Below are 21555 nucleotides of genomic sequence, written 5' to 3' on the forward strand. Positions count from 1 at the left end.
GTCGGGGGGCTGTCTGAGACACACAGCTGGCGCTCGGCAGAGTGGGACTAGATCCTGTAGCCTAGCTACACTGCCCATGTCATGCACATATGTTATCAGAGGTAAGCAGGCTTTCTTTGCAGAAGTGCAAATTATCAGTGCTCGTAGACAAAGAGGGTTTTCAAGTTCAGAGAGCTACCGTGTGTGCACAGCTGCCTTCCAGACAGCTAATAGCTCCTGTCATTGTGGCTCCAGAGAAGCCAAGTGTTCATTTTCCCTTTTCACTAGGAGTGGTACACGACCCCGATGGAACCAAGAAGGCTTGTGTTTGTGTGTGTTCAGGTGTTACGGTGCCTTACGAAGCTCTCACAGCCATGGATATTGCTTCTCCCTCTTTCCTGCACAGAAAAGGGGTGCATTTCCTGAAACTCAAAAGCCATTTTATAATCACAAAGCACCAAGAATGAGAATAACCAGGTACCTGTTAGAGGTAGGAAAAATGGCAAACAGAGCCTCAGTCCCCAGTGACTAACTTAGCCTTCCTCGCCTTACAGGGCAAATGGATTATAGCCAACAGTAATACAGTAATAGTTGATGTTACTTATAGCTGCATTATATTCATTCCTAAATTTCCCAAGAGTGGGGCCTAAGTAGGATCTAAGAACTTCTTGAGCCCAGACACACTATCACACTGTCACATATGTGTGTGATTGCCTCTCCTCTCCAAATGTACCAGCTTCAGGACTTTGCTTGGCCCAGGCTCAGAAAAGGCACCTATGCTGTTTGTTCTTCAGGCCACACTGTGGCCAGCCACCAGAACGGTTTACATGAACAAACTCGAGGATCTTGAAGAACAAAGTATGGATCTTGCCCTAAGCCCCACTGCTGAGAAATGTCCAAGGTCCCGAGAATCCATCCTACCAACTTTGAGCAAACATCTGGCTTAGCCTATGGTTCCCATCATACCATACCTCCTGTGCCGTCTAGACAAGCACTGAGGGACATGATGCCAAATTTCCAGTGCTGACAGGTGAGTGAAGCCAGCAGTGTGGGGAGCAGGTGAAGTGCTAAGTGGATGTGTGTTGTTGACAGAGCACAGCCACGTCAAGGACCCCAATGCCTCAGACCCAGGGGAATGGCAAAGCTTTCCTGAGGTCAGGCTCAGGAAATGGTGAAGTCTTCCCTTGGTCTGTGTGCAGATGTTGTCAGTGTGTGTGAAATGTCAACAGCAGCTTCCTCCCCCTGGATGTTTGCAGCCTGAGACTGGTCCCCTATAGAGACCTCCTACCAAGATTAACTAAATCTGCTTTTTCATTCCTCTGAGTACAATAAGCCCACTTCCTTGTTCAGCTGTATAAATAAACGCACTATGTTTCTGGGCTGCTGCTTGCGCATCTCTGTAGGAGCAGAGTGCCCACCTGGTCCTGTTTTTCTGTAGATGTGTGTCTGTCCTTTCTTTATGCCTCCCCCCTCCACACCCCAGTCAGGTCACTTCCTAAAGCCATGCGTATCTCAGCACAGCAGTCCCTATTACCAGAGTTCATAGTCTAGAGCAAAGCAGTCAGCGAGACAGGGACCAAGAGATCCTCTTGATAGTGCTTTTGACTTTCCAAGGCATTTTGAGTTTGCATTACTGGTCCAAATCTCCTGTTCAAAGTGGAGCCCAAGTTGCCATTGCTCAGAAGAGATGAGGAATGGGAAGGAGCTAAGAATAGACCCTAAAGATCACCCTTTGTCCAGAAGGCAACTTGACTTGCGCCTGGTTTATCTGGAAACACAGCCTCTCCAATCGTGCCTCTGTTCACTGGAACAGCCTTAGAGGCCCCTCAATCAGGAGACCCGCTGCTCTCAGCTCTACCAAATTGGCTGCCAGAAACAACAGCCCCTCCCCAAAACCAGAGTCAAGCTGGGACACTGTGTTGTCAGCTCCAGCACCCTCTGCACCAAGCTGTTGGCACCGGTAGCTAGTTAATTATTCATCCTCCAATGAGCGTACAAGCCCAGGGCTTCAGCCGTGAATTTGGAGCACACTCATGTGGGGAACCAGGGTGATGAGTCCAGACCTGTCAAGAAGTTTGGATATGTCTGCCCACAAAATGTTCCCTGATCCTCCCACTTCATCCCAGTCAGACGCAGTGGAGGACGACAGCTAAGAGACTTCAAAGACACAGGCCAGGCCATGACTGCTGTTGATAGGAAAGCCCTCTCCTGGTTGCTGGTCTACCTAGCCCAGCACTGTTCAGATTCAGCCCAATGCTGTCAGCCAGTTGTGCTGGTGGATGAGGGGTGGGGATGGAGAGTCATTTCCTCAGGACCCAAGGTGACTCAAATAAGTCCACATGCAGGGAAGGTCCCCTTTGCCACCATGGACAGAGCCAAACAGACTTGGCTCCCTCTTTGTTCTTAGACAAAACACCATTCTGTCGGATCTGATGCCTTGAAAATGACACGGAGACTCATTCATCTATAAATGTGTGTTGTGCCCCTCCTGGACACTGGGGACCCAACAGGAAAATAATAGTGATCTTACAGGGCTAAAAGAGTCAGTTCACTTCTCTAAAACACTGTGTCTGATAATAAGGAATACTCAGTACAGAGTGGCTGTTAGTACTCTCGTTGTTTAGCCTTTACGCCCAACAGGATGGGTGCTGTCACTGAAAAAAAAAAAAAAAGCCCCCTGCCGTAGACCTTCCATGAATGCATGTGCCTTGGCTGCATAGACCTTTCCATGCATGCACATGCCTCGGCTGCATAGACCTTTGTCATAAGAACTGATTTCTTCCTATACAGTTGCCTTTGGCATTCATTTCCCTAGCCTATGAGGCTTTTTGGGGAGTGGGGTGAGGGTCACATTCCTTTCCCATTGTAGCTTATCCCCACCTGGTCTAGCATACAGTGGGGAATGAGAAATGTTTTCTTCATCCTCTCACTCCATTTATTCATCTACTCAAAAAACATTAAGTCTTATGCTGTGTAGACTGTAGACCCTACTCTCTACATAGAGGACAAATAATCTCTGTTGTTGATACAGACAACAGGAAGGCAGGAAGAAACTACACTGCAGTAGTCATCCCTTGTCCCCAGGAGATGACTGAAAGTCATGCACACCTTTTCCTGTACATACATGTAAACTTGTACTAAAGTTTAAACTGAGCACAGTAAAGGATGAGCAACAATTACAAATAGAATTAACTGCAGCAATGTATTGGGGAAAAATCTTTAATCCACCAAGAAGAGGACCACCTGGTAGCTGCCTGATGATGGTAAGAGCGCATAGACCCCCAAAACTGTGCATCATGAGCTGGGGAGCCCAGCCAGGATGGGTGCCAGAAGAGGAAAGCAGAGGTCATTGGGTTGTGGGAGAGCCCTGTGTGAAGCAGAGGAGGAAGACCTGGGAACATGAGTAAAGAGATCCCTGTGTACTGGAGACACCCAGTTCAGAGGCCTGAGGTGAGAGAAAGGTGGGGAGAAGCCCACCCTGGGGTCCCAACCTTACTCTTTAGGTGACAGAGAGGAAACAAGGTGCTTGGTGAATCTTGAGACTTCTAGGACCGGATTAGGGAATACTGCAGACTCCAACTTCTCCCTGAAGAAGTGGGTGAATGGGGGGGGGGGTCAAAAAGAAGGGTTATTTTCACAAGCACACACAAGTGTCTGGGCTGGACCCAGATCCCACATCTTCTAGCTCCACCCAGTATCACCTCCACTGAGCCACGATCATTGTCTTTCTGGGGATCTGATTCAAAGGCTCAAAAAGATCCTGGGTTATACTGAGGGTTTCACAGGTTGGGGGAACAGACTAGAGAGGTAGGATCTCAAAGCCTCTCTCCAGGAGCCACGCTCATCCTCCTGGTCAGAGTCACTAGAACTGAGAGCAGCCACCAGCGAGGCTCTGTATCTGGGAGCCATGGTTACGGCTGCTGCTTGATTGGCAGGGGTTCCAGATGCTTGCCAGTCTTACACTGATGCCTAGAGGTTGCCTGAGAAGCAGAAGCAAAGGCCAAGGGACACATCAGAGGTCACCAGTTGCCAATGGATACTACCCGTTAATCTTTCTCTCCCAAGTGATTCATTTCTGCATGGCATATCAATGCAAAATCTTTTTTAGAGCTCTGAATTAAAAATAAATTTGCAAGCACGTAACCAGATGTTACATGGGGAAAAGATAAATAACTCAGCCTGTCAAGGAACTGCCTCATCTCAGTCAACCCTCTCTCTTTCACAAGGTTTTAATTTTTAATTTCACAGCGGTAACTATAGCAACCTGCAAAAATAATATATTCCATAGCAAAACAACTTTCTTGGCTCAGGCTTGGCATCTCCATGTTCCTACATTCTCTCCTCTCTACCAACTTCATGCAGTCTGTGCCCAGTGCTGATGAGCATTCTCAGTTTTGGTTTCACATCCATCATTCATCCATCCATCCATCCATCCATCCATCCATCCATCCATCCAACAATCCATCCATCCATCCAGTCATTCCCAAGTAGCCGTGCCACTCAAAGTCATGGAACCACTGATTCTGGGTACCATGGTGCTGGACAGCAGATTCAGCCTCATGAGGGATGTCATCCTGACCTGACCTCATTGCGTCCTAGAATCTGAGTACATAGGAGAGTTTGCCTGCACTTATGGGGGAGCTAGTTGGTTCCACAATCAGTGCTGGGTATTGGAGTGAAGGAGAAGAGGAGAAGGGAACCAAGGATCCAGGTTCAAATGGAGGTGACCCCAGAGCAGAACGCTCCAGCCTGGAAGGGGAAGAAATACTGTTAACAAACCAGTTACCACCCTGGGCAACGGGAGTCTTACCACACTGGGAGTTCTGAAGCCAGTTCCTGGCATGCCCCAGAGCTGGAGTGACAAGTCCTTACTCTTGGTCAGCAGCTGCTCCTAGGGGACTTTAGTTCCCAGGACATCTTAGAAGCAGAGCAGCTTCCATTGCCAAAGAGTCCTCGTGGAGACTCGCATTACCCCTCTGAATCAAAAAGCAGGCCAGCTTGTTACAAGCTGTAAAGGGCTTGGGTTCCTGAAGCTTGCTCCTTCTTTATTATAATGTGACATATTAGACTGTGTAGGGATTACATGGCTCTTTCTCTGTCATGCTGTGAGAATTGGAACTTAGGGAACCAATGTAAAAGCACTGATAATGTGGCTACTGGAATTTCTTTGGATAAAAAAAAAACTAGATTTCATTTATAGGGGAAAACAAAAAAACAAAGATGGGCATCTGGACGCAGCCCCTGTGACAGGAAAGAAAGGCCAAATGGGGATGGGGAGTCATCAAAAGCATTCAGCCTATTGACTTCTTGCTGCTCAAATTCTTTCCTTGGGGGGGGGATGTGATGATGTCTATCCTACCTCCTTAGGTCCCAATGCAAACCAAGATGTGGTTCCACCAAAGTCCACTCAGTTAGCCCTACTTACAGAGCAGGGGTGAGAGGTTACAGGCAGGGGCACAGGGGACATTAAAGCAGCCACATTGGAAGGTCTGAACCCAGCAGGGATGATGACATGCTCTCATGGCTATGTAACTGAGGTCCCCCCTTTGGTCTTACCCCAACTACATACCCAGGGCAGCTAGTGGATAAAGGCTTGACATGGTTCACATGGCCCAAGTGACAGCAGACCCACAGTCATTCTGGTGAAGGACTCCTGGGGCGGTGAGCAATCCAGGACGGTCTGCTAAGTCCTGCCTAGGGTAGAAACAGAGCTGTTCCCCCAGTCTCTGATGAAAACTGAAATGTTGTAAGCAAACACATTGAGTGGGGAAATGCCCCTGTGAAGACGTTGCACTGTGGTGTCTGGGGAGAGGTGCTAAGTCATTTCTCCAGGCCTCAGTTTCCTCTTCTATGAGACGTGGTTCACAGAAGTGACTATTGTACTTACTTTGTTGTACTTACTCATGGTAAGGAGGAGATTAAATGATATGCTTTGATAGCTACACATTGCCTAATCAATTACCTGTGACTATTATATTTTTTTAGAACGTGGCATAGGTGCTTAGCCATGGGGATCAGCAATGAGCAAACAGGCATGATTGTTTTCTTTGTGTTGCATGCAGCCTTGTGGGCATGCTCAAATGCTTCATACAGAAATTTGGAGAAAGCCAGATAAAAACTTATTAAGTATGCCCTCATTTGTTTAAACACTCATAAAGCCGAAGGGATGCACACCAATATATAATGCTAGTTAGGATAAGATCATGCATGGCAGGTGGCTTGCGTTTTTACAGCAATTTTCTCTGTAATTTTTTTTTTTTATTTTTTAAGATTTATTTATTTATTATGTATACAGAAGAGGGCACCAGATCTCATTACAGATGGTTGTGAGCCACCATGTGGTTGCTGGGAATTGAACTCAGGACCTCTGGAAGAGCAGTCGGTGCTCTTAACCTCTGAGCCATCTCTCCAGCCCCTCTCTGTAATTTTTATGTTCACACTGGATTGTAATATTTTGCATCATCATTTTTGAAAAAGAAGGAAAATGAGTATATTCCTTTCTCTGACTTGCCACCCATCCCAAATTCCACTAGCTTCCCCAGGAAAGAACACCGCCACCCCAAGGGGAAACTGGCTTGTACCTCTGATGGCTAACTTTGGTGCACTGTTGAGGAAGGGTATGTCTCCATCAGAGTGCCTGGACAGACTGATGAGTGGGAGAGGAATTTCATCCTCTCCTCAACTGGGGCAAGCCCCTGAAGACAACCCTGCCAAGCCTCAGGAGAGCCTGGGCTCATCGATGTCTGCAGAGATAAGGCTGTGGTTTCAGCACCACAGGGGTCAGCTCTGGGTGCCTGTCTGCCCAAGCCATGTTCTCCAAGCAGCTCTGTAACAAGCTGGCATTTTTTCTTCTCTGGGCTCCTGTGACTGATTATTCTGAATACAAGCCAGAGAAGAAGGAAAAAAAGACACCGTTAACACTGTAAAATCACACGGTCCACCTCTGTCTTCTTTTAGGAGTTTTTAACTGGCCTTTAATAAATATGTTAGCCACCTGTTTGTCATGTCATCCATCCCCCCCTTGACTTCCAGGACTGTGTGATAGGCCAGCTGCTCTTGGATAGTTATCATAAGGTGCCCCACTGTGGGCCTGATAGTTGTTGCATTACAGACTTTTCCTGGGGAGATGCAACACACACACACACACACACACACACACACACACACACACACACACACATCTACTCACTCCAAGTACAGATATCACCAAAGTCCAACTTAGTGAACCAATGAGTTTTATTGGGGTTACTTATAGGAATATAAGTGAGGGATTATTTATAGGAGCAGAAATGATTCAAAGGCAGCTGCATCACCAAAGCCCACCCAACATGGGTGACCGTTCACAAAAGCTAGAAGCCTAGAGTGTATGGCACAGTCTGTAGCAGCTCAACAGGTTGGAAAGTGTCCTTCCCAGGTGGCTCAGGTTGGTCTGGTCCTCTTCCAGGCAGCTCTGCTGGTCTTTGTTTCTTCTGGGCAAGTTAGTGGGTTTCTCCTTCTTATAGGCTGCTGACCTTGCCTCTGCTTCATTCAGGCATCTCTAGGGCTTGTCTGAGAATCTTTTTTTGTTGACTCTCAACAGTCTTTAATGTTTATATACTCTTGGGAGAGGGCCCTTGTGAATCTGATCATTTTCAGGGACTTCCTGAAACTGTTTTGAGTTGTTGACTTCTGGTACTTAACTTAAATGAGCTACCTATAAGCAACAGGTACCCTTAGAACCTGCTGCCTTAAGAAGTTTCTCTCCAAAATGGAAGGTTTTAATCTCAGAGAAAACAACTACACAATAGTATTATTTGTTTGAGTCTCTTTGGGCCAAAGTGTACTTTCAACACGATAGGGGCTTTTGTTAAGACCCACAAACAAGGGTGGTCATGAGTTCAGTGTAGAAACAACATGCTTTCTCTGGAACTAAAAACTGGACAAACCACGTAGGCACATACTCACTGTGTAGGAGAAAGAAAACCTCTCTCCCAGCAGACTTGATAATCTTGGAGCACGTAAGTTTGGGGCTACCTGTTAGTGACCATCCTTTCTTCTAAATGTTAAAAACTTGCAAGCAGGACAAAGGCAAGCAGAGATGACAGCCCTGTTGGGTCCCTTTATCTAGTCATTCCGAAAAACCACCTTTCAAGAAAAAAAGTAACCCTTCAAAGTCTGCTTTTTCTCAACAATGAGTTGGGTTCATCAACAGAAGTGTAAGGATGGTGATTCCCACACTGCAATGGGCACCTACTGGGTGGAGGTTTGTGGCCATCAGCTTCCTAAACACATCCCTCCCCTCCTTGCTGAAGATTTAGCATCACTTTCCTCTGCTATATGCATCTAGAAGAATTGTGGGTACTGATCTAGCCTAGAGCTTTCACCATGGGGTGATGTCTCAGTTTAATGACTGCAAATATTTTATTGAGCTCCTAGTCTGTGTTAGCCCAGTCCTTGCCCTATGCTTCTCTTTAACCAGCACTGCCCATGATTGCCTCTCTCCTCACCTGTCTTCTCCATATGGTCATGAGTTTCCCCAAAGACAGGTCCTTACCTGTCTTCTCCTCTGCACTGTGCTCCAGGTACCCAGTTAACTGCTAGGCACACTGTCGGTGTTAGTAAGTGCTGATAGATTGAATTTGCAAATGACCAGTTGCACAAAGTTGCTGTGAGGCTTAAACATTGTTCTGATCGAGAAGGTACACGGCACACAGGAGTCCTCAGCAAATATCCACAGAGGGAACTCGAGCTAGTAAAGGCAAACGTGGGCTGGGCAAGGCTTTCAGGGGAGGGCATATTTCAGCCACGTTTTATCCTACCTCAGCCTCTTCAAAGAACTCATTTCTTTCTGGTCTTTCTGGGTAATCGCAGACTCTGCAGAGGAGCCTCCATCCAGAGGCTCTGGGATGTGGCAAGGGTGCCACAACACTTCAATAAATAACTCGTGGAAGGCTTGTGCTGTAAGAGCAGACTTCTCACCCTTGCCTGGGTGTGGGATGCCTGGTGTGCCTCTAGGGAAAGAAATCTTCTCTCAATTTCAAGTTTTATCCTGAGAAAGGTTAACTCTTTGTGCCCTGTCCTTGTTCCAGACAGGCTGCAGACTTAGCCCAAGCCTGCAGAAGAATGTTCCAATGGCCACTCCCTAGGAGGAAAGGGATGGCTGTATCATGTCTGTAATGGGGAGTGCTTATTGTCAACTTGGCAAGTTTTAGGTCTGATGGGGATACAAACCTGGGGGGAGGGGGATCGTTTAGATTAGGTTAGCCTCTGGGTATGCTTGTGAAGGATTATCTCGATCAGGTACCCTGAGATAAGAAGACCCCCCCCCCCCAAAAGAGGGAAGCACCATTCCCTAGGCAGGGGTCCTAGCTTGCAGAAAAAAGAGAGAGCTGGCTGAGCACAAGCATCCAATTGTTGTTGCCATTCGGTGGTGGCGCACGCCTTTAATCCCAGCACTCGGGAGGCAGAGGCAGGTGGATCTTTGTGAGTTTGAGGCCAGCCTGGGCTACCAAGTGAGTTCTAGGAAAGGCGCAAAGCTACACAGAGAAACCCTGTCTCGAAAAACCAAAAAAAAAAAAAAAAAAAAAAAAAAGCATCCATTGTTATCCTTTATCCTGACAGCAGAGGCAATGTGACCAGCTGCTTCAAGGCCTGACACTTTGATTTCTTCATCATGATGGACTATACCCTCAAATTGTGAGGCAAAATACGCCTTGTCTTCCTTTGGTCAGGGTATTTTATCACAGCAATGGGAAAAGCAACTAAGACATTGTCCAAGTACCATAAAAAGTAGTTCACTGCTTGGGCTCTGGAACCAAGCTGCCTATAGTCCAATCCCGGCTTTAGGAGCCCTAGGACTACTTAGCATCATCGATCTTAATTTCTCGCCTATAAAATGGGATGATGATATTAACAATGCCCACACTGGAGGGCTGTTATAAAGAAAACTCCATTGTTTTGATAACTAATGGAATGCCTCTGTTTTCATTTCTAACATGGTAGCTTTGGAAGATAAACTGATATAAACAAAAACTGGATTTTTTTTCTCATTTGTTTTGTTCTCATTCATTTTTAAAAGAGCATAAAAGGGCCTTAAGACCCAAATGTTGGAAACCATTCTCTCTTCAGTAAGGATGATCACTCCAACCATGTGGATCCCTTAGTCCTTAAGACTCTTATGACACTGGCCTGACAGTGTGTACAGATGTCAGAGTGTCGAGGTCACTTCTAGGAAATCCCCCACCTTCCCACTAGACCACATGATGCTGCAGCTCTGCATTCCACACAAACCTGAACTGTGCAATCCCAGACGAGTTACTTCCCCACTTCGAGCCTGCTTCCTCATCTGTAAAATAAGAACAGTATAACATTTACCTTGTAGTTCATGTAAGAATTGGATGGGCTAATGCATCTGCATTATTAATACACACAATTAATACACCACCGAGTACTACAGGTGGCTGCAACAACAGAAATCTATCTTCTCAACAGTTCTGGAGGGTGAAGTCCAAGATCAAACTGTTAGCAGAATTGGTTCCTGTGGGGTTCTCTTCCCTTGGCTTACAGAAGGCCATCTGCTCCCTCTGGCCTCATAGGTCTTCCCTCAGTGTATGCCTGTGCCCTGATCTGCTCCTCAAATAAAGACATCATGGTATGGATTAAGAGTCTCCCATATTACCTCGTTTTTTAACTTAATTGCCTCTTTAAAGACCCTGTCTCCAAATACAATCACATCCTAAAGCACTAGGATGTAGGAATGGGGAGAAGGAAGTGGGAGAGATCACAGTTCAGTTTATGAACTCATCTAAAACACTCTTCCCTGGGGCCTCAACTGTACTTCTTTCTTCTCCATCTACCTAGAGCTGTAGCCATTAGTTCAGACCATTAGGCCCAGGAGGGATAAGTCTTTGGTGCCTCGGGAGAGGGGATGACCTCAAATGAGGCTGCTCTCTACTGGACAGCCCCGAAGGGGGCTCTCTGCCGACTTACTGGTACCTGTCACACACACATACACACACACACACACACACACACACACACACACACACACACACACACCTGCACCTGTGCCTTTTCTGAGCCTCAGTTTCCCAAACTGGCAAAACCAGAGAAAGTGACTTGTAGAGTATGAATGCTGTGAACATACTAGGAGGGAGGTACGGTGCTAGGGATACTGTGAAAATCCTGTTCCTGCTGGAGCTGATGGGATCCTGGCGACTGGAGATGGCCAAACACTAAACAAATACCCAAGTAACATGCACAGCATGTCAACAGCGATTAAGTACTGTGAAAGAACAATGAAGGAAGGGGAGTGGGGAGTGTGATAAGTGTGGCAGTGGGGTGCACTTCAAGTAAGAAAGTCAAGGAAGGCCTTTCTATGAATACAGCAAGTAAGAGGATCGGTATCTCATGGCTATCTCAGAGAAGTGCCTTACAGGCAGAAGGGCCGGGAATGTGCCCCACACACCCACAAAAGTGTTGCTGGAGCTGAATGAACAAGGAGGAGACAGGCCACAGGGGAAGGAAGAGAAGCAGCTCCATTCAGCCAGGACGGAGCTTCCCAGACCACCGCAAGGACCCAGCTTTTCCTCTGTAGGTGGAGAGCATAGAAGTGTCCTGGGAGCAGGAGGAAGTGTGACCCCTCTCGAGTGTGACCCCTCTCGAGTGTAACCAGATGACAAGAGGAGATTGCAACGGATTCTCAGCTCATAGAGCCCTGTGCCTCTGCAAACAGGCCAGATGTCTGCTCCGGCTCCGGCCCTGAGCAGTGCCACCCAGCTACCTGCATTGGTACCTTACACTTAACAGTCATGCTCCCAGCCTGTCAGCCTTTCTTCCTGGTCCTTCAAGCCTCGGTCTAGATCTTACTCCTCTGCGAAACCATCTTAGAGCTCTAGCTCTGCACACACACACACACACACACACACACACACACACACACACACTTCTGAGAACCAAGAGGTAGTTAGGAAATAGGTCTGGGAACCTAAGTGGAGGTGGGGTGCAGTTCTCTCTCTCTCTCTCTCTCTCTCTCTCTCTCTCTCTCTCTCTCTCTCTCTCTCTCTCTCTCACTCTGCTTAGAGTTCCTGTGCCCCAGTCTTCACCTCTGTAAAATGCGATCAAAGGGACAGAGCCAGGGTAAGCTGAGTCCCAAATATCTGGTTTTGTAAAATGCAGCACAATATAGTCACGGAGTTAACAGGCAGGAGCACTTCTAGTTGGTCTGTGTTGTTGCAATAGTAAAACCAAGAAGCTGTGAGAGAACTCTGTGATCACAAGGCTTGTTTGTCAACTAGCTACCCACCCCCATCCCAAGTCCATCACATTTGGGAACAGAAACCAAGAGGAGGAGAGCAGCTCAACACCACCCAGATTTCGCCGTCCCTCTGCCCCACGTAGTGTGACATGGAAAAACGAGCCTGTGCAAGTACATCCTTGGGAGAGTACCCAGAGGATGCAGTCCCCAGAGCTATGGCCCAAGCACCCATACCACGTGGGTAGGATACCTGGCAGATGTCCAACAGGCACAACAATGCTCATGGTGGGTGTAGCCACCTCTGTGCCAAAGAGACTTGGGAATGAACTTCGTGAGTCTCCGGATGGAGGACTCCCTTAGGAGTCCGGTGACTTACATCAGCAGATGTGAACACGAGGTGATGACTGGTTCTGTCCCATGGATGACTCTGTTTAGCAGAATCCATTGGCTGCCCCTCCTCCCCCTTGACCCAGTCAGTCAGTCCGAGGGCAAAGGGTGATAAGAACCCCTCCCCCATTTAGTTAGTCAGTGCTAGAACCAAGATTTGAAGGTGGGTCTGAGCCCTTGAGCTTTTTCCCTGAAAGGCAGCCTGGTGATTAAAGCCGGCACCCCTCCCGAGCAGCCAGAGGGTTCAAAGGTAATCTGTTCCCTCCTCAATTTCCTCATCCAGAAAATCGAAGCATCAGACAAACCTCCCTTGAGAAGCTGCCATGGGGATTAAGGAGGAGCCATGTTTGGAGTGACAGACAGCCACCTTCACTGAAAGCTTGCTTTAATCATCCCGTGTGCCCCTTCTCCTGGCCCAGGGCACCTCTGCCCACTGTCTCTGCATCTCCTACTGCCTTACATTTTTTTTTTTTACTTATTGCCATCTCTTCCGGGGCACATGTCTTGCTTTAAGAATCCTCTCATTGTCAATTTCTTCTCTTTCTTGCTCCTGTCTGGGCCCTAAACCCTAGCTCTACATTTTCCTGCTGCATAAACCCAAGTTGAACCTCGGATGGACATTCTAACCAGTGCTAGTTCCACACTTAGCCTTCTAGAAAATTCTCCCAGAGAGCTGCCTGAGTGCAGTTGTGGTTCTACTCCAGAGTGTTGGACTTGTAGGCGGGGGTGGGAGTGGGGGGTAGGGGGTGGGGGGGTGTCAGGGAATCTGCATTTTTAACCAGGCCTTCCCAGGGGAGAGAGGCTGGCTCTTGGATTGTACTCTGGGAAGCACCCATTTCTCTCAGTTTCCCGGTCTGTAAGAGGAGTGGACAGAGCCTCCATTCCCAAGGTTGCAGAAATGAAATGATTTACCCGCAGACAAACATACCCTTTATCCTGCCTTAGTTTCCATATAATTGCTTTTGCCTGCGCTTCCCATTCTGCTTCTGTTGAGTCTGGATTTCTCTTCTCGGTCCCCACTCATTATCTAAAGCAGAGCCAACTCAGGAGTGGAAATGGGAACCTTGATCAAGGTATGGGGTGGGGTGGGGTTTCTGTAAGGGCTGGTGGTCCCCAAGCCACCTTAGTGGCCCTTCTCACTCCTGGAAGCCTGCACCCAGCAGTCCCCTACGATGGAGCATCCCCGCCCCTGCATCCCCTCCGCAGCCAGGAAGCCCAGGGAAGAGGAGGAATCTATTGTGCAGGAATGGCCTGCTGCTATGGAAACCAGCGCTCAGGAAACTCAGCAAAGATCCATTCTGGGGAGCCGGGTTGCCTTGGGGGAGGGGAAGAGGCCAAACTGCGCCTCGGACTTTGCCCTCCCATTACCCGTCCTGTGATGCTGGGCAAGTCACTTAACCTCTCTGAGCCCTCCTTCCCCTCCCCGGCCTGGGAGCAGAAGCCCCCATTAGCAGCGGATAATCCCAGCCGCCTATGACTGACTGTCGCGCTGCGGCTTTCAAGACTGAAGATGGGCCAAATTGCTGTGAGCTTTCTTTCATTACCGCAAGCTCAAAATATTCCAGTGCCAGCTTGCTGCGCGACCCTGTGCCACGGAGGACCGGCAACGATTGCTGTGATTGAATTCCCCCTCTCGGAGGCACTGGGTCCACCCTTAACACACACACTACCATATACACTCAGAGGCAGAATGCACACAGGTGCTGAGCTAGGCTGCCCACAAGGAAAAAAGCTCAATATCTGCAGGGAGCTCTCACTCTCAGTATCTCTTCATCTGCAGCGCCATGGTCAGGGCAATGTGAGGGCGTCCTGAGGCTGCCCACTTCAGGAGGCCTAAATTCAAGTCCAGTAGCCTGACCTTGGAGACCCCTAGCATCTCTTGCCCTGTCCCACTTCTCCATGCATCGTCTCTGGATTTATGAACCCCCTTCCCAAAGGGTAAGAGTTGTAATGTTTTTTTAACCACAAATCACCCAGCATCTGGCCCACTTAGTTCCCTGTGAGGCTAGGAAAGGAGGAGGCCGAGGGCATTAGTTACTCAAAGTGGTAGGAACTGCCACAACCCACCCAAGAAACATCAGTGAGAACTGTACCCTCTCTCTGCCTCGGCTTCCTAGCGCGCACCTCCCTGTCCGCAGTAATGTGCCACACACTTAAACTCAACACATGCAGCCATAGCTCATACAGATCCCACCATGCACTGCGAGCTCCCATCCACCCAATGTCGGGAGTCTGTGGACCTGCTGCGCACCTTGCCACCTCCTTGACTTCGTTGATGTGGTTCCCTTGCCCTCCAAATCCTGCTGCACAGGTTCCCCCAGCACTCCTGAGATCCGCTGGCACCACAAACCCCCCTCAATTCACAGAGAACTTGAGCCCAAGATCACACTGGGTGTGTGGCCAGCAAGTCTGCCTCAGACCCTGGGTCCAGCTGCTCCAAAGAGCATCCACATATGCGCTCCTTTCCACCCGCCAGGCTGTTTGTTTTCTTAACAAACACGCTCCAGGCAGACGGCTCAGTGCTGGGGACCCAGGAACGAGCAAGGCCAGCTGAGATAAGAACATGCAGCCAAGAGAAGCAGACAGATGTTAAACAAGTAATTACAAGCATGGTGGATGCCACAGAGCAACTGCAGAGCAAGACCTCCAGGAGAAATAGAGGAGGACACCAGGGTCTCCAGCTCCAGTTGTGTGAGGTTCTGTAGCCCTAAGGTTGGTCTTCTAGGCCCTGCACAGAACATCCTTCATAAAGGCCCCAGGCCTGCAGACTCAGTGCCTGGGGACAGAGGAGGCCCTGGGGGCCCAGAGAACCACTGTGGAGACCTGAATTATGGGGGTGATGTTTTCTAATCACTCACCATGTCTCAGGCAGGCTGTTCTCCCAGTCAGCCACCTGACAGGTAGAATTAGTCCTAGTTGACAGAGAAGCAAACTGAAGCCTAGGAAAGTGGAGGGACCACTTGCTAAATATGCTTACAGGTAACAGGAGAAACAACCCAGCAGCCAGTGGGCTGGTCTTACCTGGGACCCTTCACTTTATGACAGCCACAGAATTGGTGACCCTGACCATCACACTGAGCGGGTGCCCAGCGAGGTACCTCCAGTTCCCAGCTGTGCGGCCTTCAACCATTTGTCTAACTTGTATGCGTGCGTGTGTGCGTGCACGCGTTGTTTCCCATCTGTGGCTCTGGCGTGATGGTGCTTGTGAAGGGTTTCCCTGCTGAGCCTGCCCCCTCTCCCTCTCCATCTCCATCCCTCTGCTCAGCCACACTGGCCTCTGGGGCTCTTCTAACAGGCAGGACCTGACCCTGCTCAGCTTGTTTTGTACATGCTGCTCCCTCGGCCTGGAAGCCTTTCCTCCGCATAGCTCTGCTTAGAGACCTCCTTGGCCTCCTGGCAGAAACTGGTCCTATGCCACCACTCTGGATGCCGCTCAGCCCGTGTTTTTCTCCCTTGCGCTCCCACCAGCTCCCACTCCCAGCCTCTTGCAGCAGAGGGGGATGCTTTGTTTCCTTCACTGTAGTTTTCCAGCCAAGGCACTTGACTAAGGCCACCCGGAGTTAGCAAGCCCATAGAAGCTCATGCCAGACCTCTGTGCTTCCATGGCCTATGCATACCCTTGGCAGCTCAGAAGAGGAGCCCCCGTCTCTAGCCATCTGGTGGCCAGGCTGGTTCTAAGCATACCTGCTCCCCAGTCAGCCAGACTGCAAGGCCTAGGCAGAATGTATTCACAACTAACAAACAAGCTGCACGCAGCCTTCCTGCTATATAGTGGACTCTGGAGAAGGGCACTGGATTCCACAGGCCTTTTTCTCCAGCACCCTGGAGCTGACAGGCAATGGGAAACCAGGCCTAAGCTTGGCAAAGCCTTGCAGGGGCTCAAAGCCGAGTGCCAGGTCCCTGCCAGCTTCATTCCCCCCAAACAGCCTCCAATTGTCCCAGTGGCTCCCAAGTTCCCTGAAGTCCTTCCAGAAGCCACTCTCTCATGGGGACACTCACTCTCAAAGGGACCCCAGGCAGGCTGCTTCCTGCTGGACAGGCATGGTGGTCCCCGCCTCATAGGAGTCCCAGGATTTCCACGCCCCACTGAGAACTCACAGCCCAGGGCTTGGCAAGGATGGAGAGCCAGAGCAGGCCACTGCTCTTGGCATTTGTATGCAGGTGCTGGCCCTGAACAAGAGCTAGACTCCATCAGCACAAAATAAAGCCCTTGCTGAAAGTAACCCCAAGAAGATAAATCCAGGAAAGGGAACCACTGGGGTCCTCTGACTGGTTGAGAATTCTCCATTCTCAGGCCACGCCCCAACCATCTTCTGTAGGGGCTCCCTGGATAGGTTCCCCAGGGCTCAGATTGCTCTGGCAAAGGTTGGTTTATCACTCATGGTATTGCTCTACACCCAGGGGCGAAACATTTGTATCAGAATATGGTACAAAAGCTTTCTAAAAGGCTCAGCCCAGGTCTATCCTAATGGACTTGGTTTGTATATTAGTTACTTTTCTGTTGCCCGGACAAAAGCAACTTTAAAAAGCGGGTGATTATTTTGTCTGGCAAGTGAAGTGTACAATCTTCCATGGCAGGGAAATCGTGGTGGCGGGAGCCTGGGGTGACTGGTTACATTGTATCCACAGTTAAGACTCAGAAAGAGATGAAGTTGACAGTGGGCTATGTTCTCCTTAGTCATTCTAGAGCACTAACCAAAAGACCATGCTGCCCACGGTTGAAATGATTCTTCTCATCTCAATTAATCCAGCTGGGACACTCTCTCACAGATGTGCCCAGAGATGTGTCTCCTCCTAGGGTAGTCTAGATCCAGTCCAGTTGGCAATCTACATCAATCATCACAGCTAGTCTACCTTTTTTTTTTTCTTTTAACGTGGCCCTAGCCGGTTCTGAAACACACCTGAGTTTGAGAATCACTTAGAGACAGCTGTGACACAGCAGAAGTAACTTGTCATTTGCCAAGTAAACAGGTCCTTAGTGGGGGCTGTCCACGTGGGATCTGGGGGTAGCGATAAAAACGTGCCTAGTCAGCATGTGCTATGTGCTACGATTTCTCTGAAGCTTTCACACTCATTGCGTTCTCACAACTCCTCGCAAGCAATGACACGGTTTCTTTCTCCATTTAGCAGATGAGAACAGCTGCGGGAAGCCGCTCAGCTAGAAGATGACAGAGCCAGGTCAGGAACCGAGGTGGAGGCCCCAGAGCCGGTTGGCTTACTGTCCTACCTCCTCGTCCTGAAGCCCACAGTCTAGCGGGAAAAGAAGAAGCATTATTGACATTCAAGGGAACATGCCCCAAGGCAGGGGCTCTGCGTGGGCTGGGGAGGCCAACAGAAAGGAACCTGCTGGGGCTTGGCGGATGCCTCCACGGTTTAGAGCACTTGTTGCTCTTGCAGAGATCTGGATTTGGTTTACAGCATCCACAAATAGCTCACAACCATTTTTAACTCTAGTTCTAGGGGCTCCAAGGCCCCCCTCTGACCTTTGTGGGCACCAAACCTGTATATGGTCCGTATACATATATGCAGGCAAAACACTCATACATATACATAAAAGGAAATAAATAAATGTAAAAGAAAGGAGGGAGGGTAGGAAAGAAGGAGAGAAAGAGGAAGAAAGGAGTCTGATGAAGTCCTTCTTTAAATAAGGCCCCTGAGAGTTGGTCTCACAAAGAGGTAAGAGTTAGCTATGCGGATGCGGTGAGAATGAGGTTCTCTGCAAAGGGAGTAGCTATACAAAGATGTACAGTTATGTTCACAGAAATGCCATGTGACAGTCACGCAGATTCAGGGCAGCTCTTGGTGACATGGAGGCTGAAGGACTGGTTTGCACCCTAAGGACAACAGGGGAGCCATTGAAGTGTGGAGGACACCGTCTTGTCACTAGGAAAACTATCTGGGGCCCAGCCTGGCTGCACTGGAGCAGAGACTGAAGGCAGAAAGATCCAGGTTCCAGAGGCTGGCAGGACCCAGCTGTGCAGTGACAGTGAGGGCCACTGCTGAGGCAGGATGGGCAGGGGTTGCCCAGAAGGAAGCTGGCAGATAGGTTTGGGGGAAATCTTGGAAACAAGCAGGAGTAGGAAGAGGGAGCTAGTGAGTGGGTCTGCTGAGTCTGGGCCTGGGGTGGGTGTCCAGGAGCAAATCCTGCTAGAAGTGGGAGGTACCTGAACGGAAGTCAAGCAGGACCTTCAAGGCTAGGGACAACAGAGTGACCTTCTGGCAGGAGTAGGAAGAGGGAGCTAGTGAGTGGGTCTGCTGAGTCTGGGCCTGGGGTGGGTGTCCAGGAGCAAATCCTGCTAGAAGTGGGAGGTGCCTGAACGGAAGTCAAGCAGGACCTTCAAGGCTAGGGACAACAGGTCCCTGCACCAACTTTGGCCCCCACCAGGTGCCTGCATTGCCTATCACCATTATACCCATCTTCTCTTCTCTTTGCATCTTTAAGAGGGAAATGGCAGAGGGGCTGTCAGCCCTGCTGGCCTCTAAGAATCATGCAGTTAGGGGAGATGTGTCCTATTTGATACCATACCCTACCAGGTACATGTTCAGGGCCCTAAAGGTACATGATTTCAGGTATATTTCAGCACTGTGCGATCCCAGGATAGTCACTTCCAGAGGGTCACTCTTACCCCCACATACATATAAGCCTTCTTGAGCTCCCATGTTTTGTTGCCATGTATACCTGCTGATAGGGAATTCTGGAGAAGTAGAGGCTCGGTAGGACACAGGGACAAAGTGTCAGGATGCCAGTTAAGAATGGAGTATGCATATGGCCCCAGACCCAAACTGGATCCCCACTTGAAGGCTGCCTAGAGGTAGAGGCCTTCCACCTCTGCCTCTGCACACTGGGATGTCAAAATTGGATGCAATCGTGTGGCAATTGAATATGCCAATGGCTGCGCTCAGTGAACCTCAGCCCTGTGGACCCTGGGTGTTCCCTCTACATCCCTGTGTAAGATCTGGGATCACTCCTTACCCATCTTTGTGCTGCAGAGTACCTCTGAGCCCCCCTTCACTGGCCAGCAGCAATAACCCTGCAGAACTGATGGGGGATATGAGGAAATGGGAGGTGAGAGGATGGAGGGGACTCCACCTTCGCTGGAACCCAGAGGAGGAGCAGGAGAACCTGGGACTAGTTTGCGATATCAGAGCTGTAGAGCTGGCCTGGGGACAGAAGATACTACTATCGGAGAATGGGTAAAGTGCCTTGTTATTTCGTTAACTGTGTGTCAAAGGCTGCCTCTGAGAGTGGTCCAAGGCTTTCAGAAACCCACATCCTCCACAGGAGCTGATGATGGTAGGAGGAGCTGCCATGGGACAGAGGGATGTCACTGATGTGGGACCCCATCTTAGATTTCCAGGTCCAGCCCTAGGACAGGGACCCAAGATGTACATCCTGGGGATCGTGTGTGCCAGTGCCAGTGTGTCCCCTGATGGAGCTTTTTAAAATTAATTAATTATTAGAATTTTAATTTACATGTATCTAATTTTTACAATTATGTACCTATATGTCATGATCGTATTCACCCTCATGGCCCCCGCTCAGCCCCTTTCTCCTCCTGACTGGCTCCTCTCCTACTCTCCTGTCTGCTTTTGTTGTGTGCGGGTCTTGTGGTGGTAATCGGAGCGGCTGTGTGTTCAGGATCGCAATGGCGATGTTAGATCCAGAAGACGGCATTTCGCTGAATTCCTTGCCATCCTCCAGTTTCCATAATCCTTCTGCTCCCTCTTCCGTGATGTTACCTCGGCTTTGGTGGGGGTGATACGAAGAGATGAATCACAGTTGGGCACTGAGCCACGGAGACAAGGGCTGGAGCTGCCTTCATTCTTCTTGAGGTGGTAAATTGCACTTCGCTTTGCCAGACTTTCTGTAAATTGGGATAATGCTACCATATCATCTATCCCTAGGCCACATTCACAGTCCTTTAACAAACTCCATACGCTCCCTGCACTGTGCCAGGCACTTTCGAGGTCCTGAGGATCCAACAGCAAACATTGTGACCTAAAGTTCCACTCTAAATGAAGTTTACAGGGGAGTTGGCACATGAGTGAATGAATGAATGAATGAATGAATATAAGAAAAGTATCAGAAGGTGACAGGAGCTATACAATTTGGAACTAGGCAAGAAGCTGGGTGCCAGGAAGCGGTGTTTTATAAAATAATGATGGACTGTGACATTAAAACAGAGGCCTGAGGGACCCACAGTAGTCACAGGAAGGCCTCCACAGGCTCATTTGGGGAGGAGAAGGCCAGTGTGGCTGAAGGAAATTGGGAATGGAAGATTAGACCACACAGTTGAGGATGGAGTAGAGGGAGGCTCTTTGAAGCAGCATTGGCTGTGGACTCTGGGCTTCATTTTCAGTGGTTCAAAGCAGGGCAAGAACATGACATGATTTCTTGTTCTAAACTCTCCTGGCTGCTGGAGAAGGGCGGATTGGAGGGGTCAGGATAGAGGCAGAAGAGCTGAGAAGAAGCTCAGGTGGGGGTTGATTATGGTGGTGGTTCAGGGGCGGGGAGAAAAGAACCATGCAGGGCAGCATCCTAAAGGCACCACCCACGTCTGGGAATGATGCCAGAAGAGAAAGGAGAGGCTAGGATGGTCAGGATTAAAGGAGATGTATATGGTCAACTGTTTACCTAGCACGCACCTTATGTGTGGAAAGTGCTTGGTAAGTATCACCCATTCCTGAGCACGGTGATATTTACAGGCACTACCCTGTAAAGAACACCAGCCCTGCAGCTCACCAAGAGTGGCATTTCTAGACTCTGCCAAGATCCGGGCTCTGAAATCTGTCAGACCAGTTGACCTATGAGTGGACAACAGAAGCGAATAGAGGAGTTTGCTGTAGGGGGCTGGGCCATGAGGCTGCCTGACATGTGCGGAAGCTGCGTATGGAGCAGGGACTCTCCCAAGACTAATGGGCTTGTTAGGAGAGAGCAAGAACCAGAAACTGAG

This window comes from Peromyscus maniculatus, chromosome 4 (genome assembly GCF_049852395.1).
Source record: "Peromyscus maniculatus bairdii isolate BWxNUB_F1_BW_parent chromosome 4, HU_Pman_BW_mat_3.1, whole genome shotgun sequence".
NCBI lineage: Eukaryota > Metazoa > Chordata > Mammalia > Rodentia > Cricetidae > Peromyscus > Peromyscus maniculatus.